This window comes from Phymastichus coffea, unplaced genomic scaffold (assembly GCF_024137745.1).
Source record: "Phymastichus coffea isolate CEN01 unplaced genomic scaffold, Cenicafe_Pcof_1.1 PCOF00030, whole genome shotgun sequence".
NCBI classification, from domain to species: domain Eukaryota; kingdom Metazoa; phylum Arthropoda; class Insecta; order Hymenoptera; family Eulophidae; genus Phymastichus; species Phymastichus coffea.
In genome coordinates, this window is record NW_026706841.1 from 1,450,749 (window position 1) to 1,459,865 (window position 9,117).

Sequence of the window (9,117 nt, forward strand, 5' to 3'; positions counted from 1 at the left end):
TATTCTTTTGTTTTCTTGACATGTCCTGTTCACTGTGCTTTATTATTCAGTAAATTGTTCACTGTACTTTATTATTCTGTGAATTGTTCATCGTGATCTATTATTCAGTGAATCGATCGCTTTATTTAATTATATGTGGTAAAGCTAACCTTGGTCATCGATTTTTTCGTGTTCACTGAAAATAAATACACAAAATTTATACAAACTTGTGCAATATTTGTATCAAACTCGTACAAATTTTGAACTCAATAATCGACTTTTTCCTAAAAATTATATCAATGAATTTGATTTTAACAAGAAAAAAATATAAATGAAAAAAAGATTCACACACACACACACACACATACACATTATTAATTTTAAATTTAACGATATTTTCAGCAAACAAACAGTTCATTATATATGATTGAATAATTGAACAATTTTTAATCGTATTCTGTAAAATTGATTAAAATTACTAAATACCGTACCAGTCATCGATAATTAATCTATTAAAACTCATTCTCAAACCAGCAGCCTAACAGTAAAACTAATTATTGGATCACCTACTTTTTTGAAAAAAAATACCCTTATTTTTTTGTGTTTCAAAATTCATTGTTTAACAATAATTATTTAAACAAATAAAAAATCGAATTGCAAAATTGATAAACTATAAGCCCAATCGATTCAAGAGTCAAAAATAAGAAGTGTCACGTCGATACAAAGAAAACGTACGTGACGAACTATGATAAGTAAATGTCAGACAACGGGTTATGGTAACTAACCGGGTAACGGTAATTTAATTTCCTATCGTATTAACCTTCCCGGGAACGTTTATAAATCTATCTGGCGGGATAGATTAGACTAAGCACATTTTCCATAATATTTCCGCGAATATTACTCACCGCATATTAATTCGGCGAAAACACAGGAAGGGGCACATCAGTCTATGGTATAAAAAGGCTGGATCGGGATCCGCGAAAGGCAGTTCAGTTCACACAATACACAGTTCGCGCAGTTCATATTAAAGTTTACATTAGCGCTTATATTAGCACTCATACCCTAGTACTCGTACTTATACTGATTTAGTTATTTCTAAGTCTCGCTATCCGGCTACTCAGAACCGGAATTATACCCTGCTAAGCATTATAAAATTGTTTTTAAACAATAAATCTTAAATCAAGCGCAAACACCTGAGACTGTTTATAAAAACCTCTTCTGAAATCCAATCCTAACAAGGTAAGAAACTAAGTTATCTACCTAAACACGCTACATATAATAAAGGCGCTATCCCTTTAACCGACCTCTGCTTAACTCCTGACTAAGATCCAACTTTTACTGACGCTACAGTATTTTAAACATTATTCCGTCTAGCCGTAATATCTCCTCGCTTAGACATAACAATTAGGGGCCCATCGTTCTTGGTAATTAGGATCTTATCGCAAAAAAATTACAATGGTCGAAACACCTTACGAACGAAAACTAATTACACTCAAAATACTAATTAAAAAAATTAGCGAAATAAAACCAAACTTTGCGACAAACAGGCAACCTACGCTTATAGAATGTCTCGCGTATATGCATCAAAGACATCCACCCACCGTGAAACAAAGCAAATTACCCGAGTTAAGGAATTACAAAGATTAAAATATAATTTACAAGACTACATTGATACAAACCCATCAGACTTTCTATGTAAAGATGACCTAATATTCGACATTCTCATTGAAATGACTAGTAAAAATTTAAATCCAGCATTCCTTCTTAACGCTATTATGGATATAAACTTCGAAAAATTAAAATTAGATAAAACTGAAATTTCATTACTTGGGCTCATTGAAAATCAAACAGGTTACGAGACAGCAAATGAAAATTCAGACACGTATAACGCGTCCACTAAAAAAGTGTCTATAACTAATACACCATACGCTTCAAAATCACCAGAAATGGCTCATAATAAATAGGAAAAAGTTTATTTCACTCCAACTCGACATATTGCCACTACAAACAAAACTAATTTTGCAAGCAGCCCATTTACTACGTATTATACGCCGGGAACTTTCAGAACAGGACTAATGAATTCCACACAAAACATAGTATCGACAATAAAAAATTTTAGCTTGAAAGCCGCTGTTAACTTCGTACCTAAATTCGATGGATTTAACATACCTTTACACTTATTTATCGACGGCTGTCGAGAGGCACGCAGCATAGTCCCGACAATCAATAAAAATGATCTCACTAAGTTAATTAAAATCAAACTAAGCGGTGAGGTTCTTAAAAGTGTGCAAGAAAAAACGTTTGATAATGTAGAACAAATGATTAAATTATATTTGAGCCTCTTCCTCGAGATCACAATATAGTGCCCCCACTCCATGCCAATGATACCACAATTTTTTGAAGTATAAAATGCTGCTGTGTGTGCCCGTCCGCGTATCCCCTTACGGCGCTGCCATAGCGCGACCACGGCTGCGCGCGGCACCGCAATCGAGTCTCATTTCTTCCATTTCTTCCATTTTGTGCCGGTGTTACCACATCCCCAAAATCAGTGCGAATTTTTACAACTGCATCATGGGCCGGAAAAGACGCCGTTATTCATCTTCAGATGACGAAAGCCAGGACGAAATCAGGAGGAAACTCAAACGTCTCGAGAAAAGATTGGAAAAGGCGGAAAATCGCAAACGACGTGAGTACACTAATCCTTTTTCTCCATCTTTTTCTTTTTGTTACAGCGCTATTGCAGCGCGAGTCATCTCATTGTCTCAATTGAGACATCCAAACGCAAATTAGTTAGGCTATCTTGCATCGATGTAAAAAATTGTCTTTTACATAGCTCAAAGGTTCGGCCAGCGAGCAAATAAAAGGTATTTAGCACTGTGCGTCTCGAATCAAGCGTGAGTTCGGCTCACGCTTAAAAGCCAAGGGCCGTTTCGTACGACAGATGCCATTATACCAAGCAACTCTAGCTCGGCCTGAGTTTCAGCGTTTCAGCAGTCAAGGACTGCAGATAAACCTAACCTGAAAAATCTCCTATTGTAGGGCAGGACCTGATGAGGCCTTTTTTTATTGTGCAGGTTATCCATCGCATTCTTCAAGCTCAACGACCAGTAGCAGAGACAGGTCGCCATCATTGTCACCTCAACATAACAGGCGAGCAAAGCGCTCGAGAGACCGAGCTAGGACGAGAGACGACAGAGGCAAGTCGTGTTCCAGGAATCGTGCTGACAAGTCACCACATGGAAAACGCAGGCGCGCAAAATCTCACTCACGTGAAAGAGCGCTTAAATCAGGCTCACGAGAACGAGAACATAAGCCTCCTAACGCCAAGGGCAGGAGTGAAAGATCATGCTCGATAGACTCAATACAATCAAATTGGCAAGATCGCTCTCCTTCTCAATCAGAGTCAGAAGTGCTCAAGCAGAAAGACGCAAATGGATCTGTTGCCGCTAAAATGCTCGACTCAGCCAAACAAACAGAGTCGACACCAGACAGCGACATCTTACCCGCTGATGGTAAAGCAGAGCTCAACAAAGAATTGGACGCGGAAGTATTAGAGGTTATTGGCAAAAGACTGAAACCGGATAAGATCCGCCCATCGTCGTTGCATTCTGACATCGAAGTAAGATGGAAGGAGATTTATGAAAGTGGTCTACCAAAGAAGGAACGTGACGAGTACTTCTACAAGTACGCGCATGCAGATAACTGCAAATTTATAGAAGCACCAAAATTAAATCCCGAAATTAAAGCGTCTCTTCAAGCGCCAATCGTTAACAGAGACAACCGCTTAATTTTGAAGCAGGAGAAAGTTTCAGTATATTTGGCAGCGTTAGGTTCGCTTTTATCAGTACTTCTAAACAAAGAAGAAATAGACCGATTAAAATTTATCAATGTTCTAAGTGATAGCTGTAGAATTTTAGTTGATTTGCAAAGAGACAAAGCTCTAACTAGAAAATCTCTGATTTTCGCAAAAATCAATGCAACAGTCAGAGAGGCCTTAAAGGAGACTACTATCGATGAATGGCTGTTTGGAAACAGTCTGGAAGATAAACTCAAAGCTGCAAAGATGTTGGAGCGGTCGAAGAAGGACTTGACAATCTCCAAAACATCAAAGTCTCGCTCAAAAAACCCGAGAGGCCCGCCCCGACAGTCGTACCCAAACGGGTCACGCGATCAACATCAATCCAGGTCTGGGAGCGGGCAGCACAACAGGACACGCCACTCATCGCAGCACCAGACGTCGCAGAGCCAGAGTCACCGAGGAGGTAAAGGCTGCTCACGCCAGAAGTCGCCACAAACAAAAGACAGTTAAACACCGTAAGTGTTGTAGCAGCGCGACTGAAACTTTTTGCGAATCGTTGGCAGGACATCATAACAGATTCTGTCATATTAAATTGGATAAAAAATTTTGAAATACCTTTTCTCAAACCGGTTTATCAAAAAGTCATCCATCAAACAACTAATTGGTCAAATAATGAAATTAAATTATTAAAAGACCAAATTGACATACTATTGGCAAAAGGAACAATTGTCGTATGTAAACACACTAGAGGTGAATTTATTTCCCCAATCTTTTTAACGCCAAAGCCTGATGGATCAAGCCGATTAATTCTAAATTTGAAAAAATTGAATGAATTTATAAAAGCTCCTCATTTTAAATTAGAAGACATAAGAACGGCTAAGAGTTTGATGTCAAAAAGATGCTATTTTGCCACATTAGATCTTAAAGATGCTTACTATCTAGTTCCAATTGCCAAAAAACATCGAAAATATTTAAGATTTAGTTTCTTAAAAATATTATACGAATTCGTAGTTCTACCGTTTGGGCTCAACTGCGCACCATATGTTTTCACAAAAATAATGAAACCAGTGATCGCTCATCTAAGAGAATTAGGCTATTTTTCAGTAGTTTACCTTGATGACTGGTTATTGATTGGCAGAGACTACGCTGAGTGCTCGCAAAATCTGAAAGCAACTATGGAATTATTAGAATCACTAGGCTTTGTTATAAATTATGAAAAGAGCCATTTAATTCCATCCTCAGACTGTAAATTCTTAGGTCTTGAGTTAGACTCAAAAAATATGCTCGTAAAATTACCTCAGGACAAACAGACGCATACTAAGCAGTTAGTAGAAAAATTTTCAAAATTGAAAAGTTGCAAAATTAGAGATTTCGCTTCCTTAATAGGAACTTTGGGTTTTTGCTGTCAAGCTTCTACCTACGGATGGACATATGTCAAGGATCTGGAAATCGAAAAAGATAGAGCACTAGTGAATAATAATAATTCATACGACAAAATTATGTCACTGAAACCTAGTCTAACGGAGAGTTTCATATGGTGGTCAGATAATATTTTTAATACATGTAAATCCATTCGCGACTCAAATTTTGTCACGGAAATTTTTTCGGACGCTTCAAATACAGGCTGGGGCGCACACTGTAAAGGAGAAAAAGCTTTCGGTTTTTGGAATACTGAAGAACGCGCACATCATATTAATTATCTGGAGCTACTCGCAGCCTTCTTTGGATTACAAGGCTTTGCCAAAAATCTACAAAGTTGTAATATTTTACTCCGTATTGACAATACTACTGCCATAACATACGTTAATCGAATGGGCGGTACTCAAAGTAAAAAATTACATTTAATGACAAAATCTATTTGGAAATGGTGTAAGGCACGCAACATTTGGATTTTCGCGTCTTACATCAGCTCTAAAGATAATTTTATAGCTGATTTTGAATCTAGGCGCTTAGAAGCAGAAACTGAATATGAGTTGTCAAACGATGCATTTCAAATTATTTGTAAAAAATTTGGCACACCAGAAATCGATTTATTTGCAAGCAGAAATAATGCTAAATGCCGAAAGTACGTTTCTTGGAAAAAAGACCCAGGCCCGATAACTGTCGATGCTTTCACTCTAAATTAGAACTTTTATGCATTTCCTCCCTTTGCCATTATTTTGAAGATTTTAAGAAAAATAAAACAAGAAAATTCCAGAGGAATTTTAGTAGTTCCCAAGTGGCCATCGCAGCCCTGGTACCCGCTTTTCATGGAAATGCTATCGGCAGAACCGTTGTTTTTCAAACCTGAAATTTATCTTTTACGTTCTTCCAGGCGAGAACCTCACCCTCTATGGCAGCAGCTTACCCTGGTTGCAGGGAGTTTATCAGGATAGCATTCGCAACTAAAAATATGAATGAAAGCTCAATTGACTTAGCCATCGCATCAGTTACAGACTCGACCTTGAAACAGTACAACGCTCCTCTTAAGAAATGGTTCGAATTTTGCCACAGTAATAAATTAGAACCCTTTACAATCAATACACCAAAAATTCAAGAATTTTTGACGGTAATGTTCAAAGAAGGAGCTGGTAGTGGAACCATCAACACTTACAGGTCTGCATTGAGCTTTATTCTTGGCACAACAATTGCCGAGGACCCGGGCATAAAAAGAATTTGTAAAGGATCCGCTAAGCTACGTCCTTCAAAGTCAAAATACTCATCCACGTGGGACCCGAAAATAGTGCTAAAATTGTTCACAACATGGCCAAACAACAAAGAATTATCTTTAGAGGATTTATCTCACAAACTAACAACATTATTAGCCCTAGTAACTGCGCATAGAATGCAAACGCTTTCACTAATCAATATTGATTGCATCATTAATTCCAAAGAGAGAATTACAATCAATATAGAACAACCAATAAAAACTTCAAAGCCAGGAAGAGCTCAGCCTACTCTGAAATTGCCCTTCTTTGAGAAAAAGAAGATCTGTCCGGCACAGACGCTAGTAGATTATTTAAAACGAACCAAAGAAATTAGAAGCAAAGAGAAAAGCCTATTCATTTCATATAAGAAGCCATATACAAAGGTAGGCGCAAGTACCTTGAGTAGATGGATAAAAATCATCCTAGACAAAAGCGGTATAGATACACAAACCTTCTCAGGCTATAGCACACGCCACGTGGCGACTTCCTCAGCCAAACGGGCGGGTATCAGTATTGATACAATAAGAGCAACAGCAGGTTGGACAAAAAACTCCAACACTTTTGCAAGGTTTTATGATTTACAAATAACCGAAAATGAGGAGAATTTTGCTAAAACAATACTTACCTTATAACATACTCAAATTGTAATCGCTTTATTTATATAATAAAATTCCTTGTAAAAAATTATTACCCAAAATAACATTTTTTGCGTGATGATTGTAAAAAATATTGCTGTAACTCTTCTGTAAACATCTACATTGTGATCTCGAGGAAGAGGCTCAAATATAATTGAACGATTAAACGAACTTACCAAGTGAAGTTCTATCGTAATTATATGAAGAGCCTCTTCCGAAGAGATCAGTCCCACCCAAATAATTCAATTCCCCATTGGCTGGTAACCAGCTTCCCCTTGTTTATTACTCTTAGTTACAGCAAACTTTAAAAAATGAGACTCGATTGCGGTGCCGCGCGCAGCCGCGGTCGCGCTATGGCAGCGCCGTAAGCGGATACGCGGACGGGCACACACAGCAGCATTTTATACTTTAAAAAATTGTGGTATCATTGGCATGGAGTGGGGGCACTACATTGTGATCTCTTCGGAAGAGGCTCTTCATATAATTACGATAGAACTTCACTTGGTAAGTTCGTTTAATCGTTCAATTTTTAGACCTACTGTTCGGATCAGCAAAAACTTGTAATCAATTAACGGGCGAATTAGCAACCTTAAAACAAAAACGTGGTGAGAATGTAGTCACATTTTCTAATAGAGTGAAAACAGTAGCTGACGAACTTTTTGAAGCAGCAGTAAGGGAAAATTGAAACTATGCTGGATTTAAAAGCCAACTTGAAAAAGATAAAGTAAAATTCTTTATCCGTGGTTTATATTGGGTCATCAAAGCGCGTATGGGGAAAGCCGAAAATTTAGAATTAGCTACAACTAAAGCAATAGAAATTGAACGAGAGTTCAACGTACAGGAACCTGTGGAAATAACCGAAACAGTAAAAGCGCTAATCCAACCTAAAATAGAGCCAGTTCGATTAATGAAAGCGGAGGATACTAATACCTGCCAAATTTGCAATAGGCCAAAACACACAGTTAAAGACTGTTGGTATCGGATACCGCAGAATCAAAATCAGACTCGGCTAACTACGCAACAGCAACGGTAGCAGCCCAAGCAGCAGCCGTGGGCGGAGCCTCGCGTGGCAGCTAACAATAGCACTAGTCCCTGCTTCAACCATCAGCCATATTGGGCCGACCAAAATCAAGTAAAAACAAGCGCCCCAGCCAATTTAAATTCGCAAGAAAAATTGCAACATACTAATTCCTCGATTTGTAATTACTGTAAAGAAACGGGACACTGGAATAATGATTGTGAAAAACGAAAACTCAGAAATCAAAAATTACAACCGGCGGAAAAAGACAACGGTTCCCAGACACTCGGCGCTGCCCGGGAGCCCCTGTAAATACAGCGCTTCAAACGTCGCACGCACAAAAAATCATCCTTTTACATCTTAACAGTCAGTCACCCACAATACAGTTTGAAATAAATACAACTAAACAAAAACTTAGCTTCATCGTAGTCACCAGGGCAGCAGTCTCACTACTTAAAATTTCAAGCAAATCAGACGGTGTCCACATAAATATTTTAGACAGATACGAACTACGAGGGATCTCGCAAGAAAGTATCTCGACATTAGGAAAAATTTCATTAACCTTTCATAACTGTGTACTTGATTTTCACCTAGTACCGAAAAATTTTCCTATATTAGAAGACGGTGTAATAGAAAGCGAGTCATTAAAAAAGTACAGAGCGCATATTGATTACGCCAGGAGTCTCTTAAAAATTAACGACTTGTTTTTCCCCATTCTCACCGGAAGTAAATCCTGTTATATTGGAGCTATTCCCGTAACAAAAAAAATTAACCAGGCACCCAGCAAGATACCTCTCGCAAACGAAGGGTAGGCAAAACCTGGTGATAACTCGTCGTATTCGGTCGACGGCCCTAGCGGGAAACTGCCGGATCTAGCGGTCGAAACTCAGAGAACGAACGCATCTGTATACAAAACCCATGTAAAAAAAATCGTCACTATGCTATAAAGCAGAATGACACACTGACTCCTAAAGAGTGTATACCTCAGCTGTCTGAAAA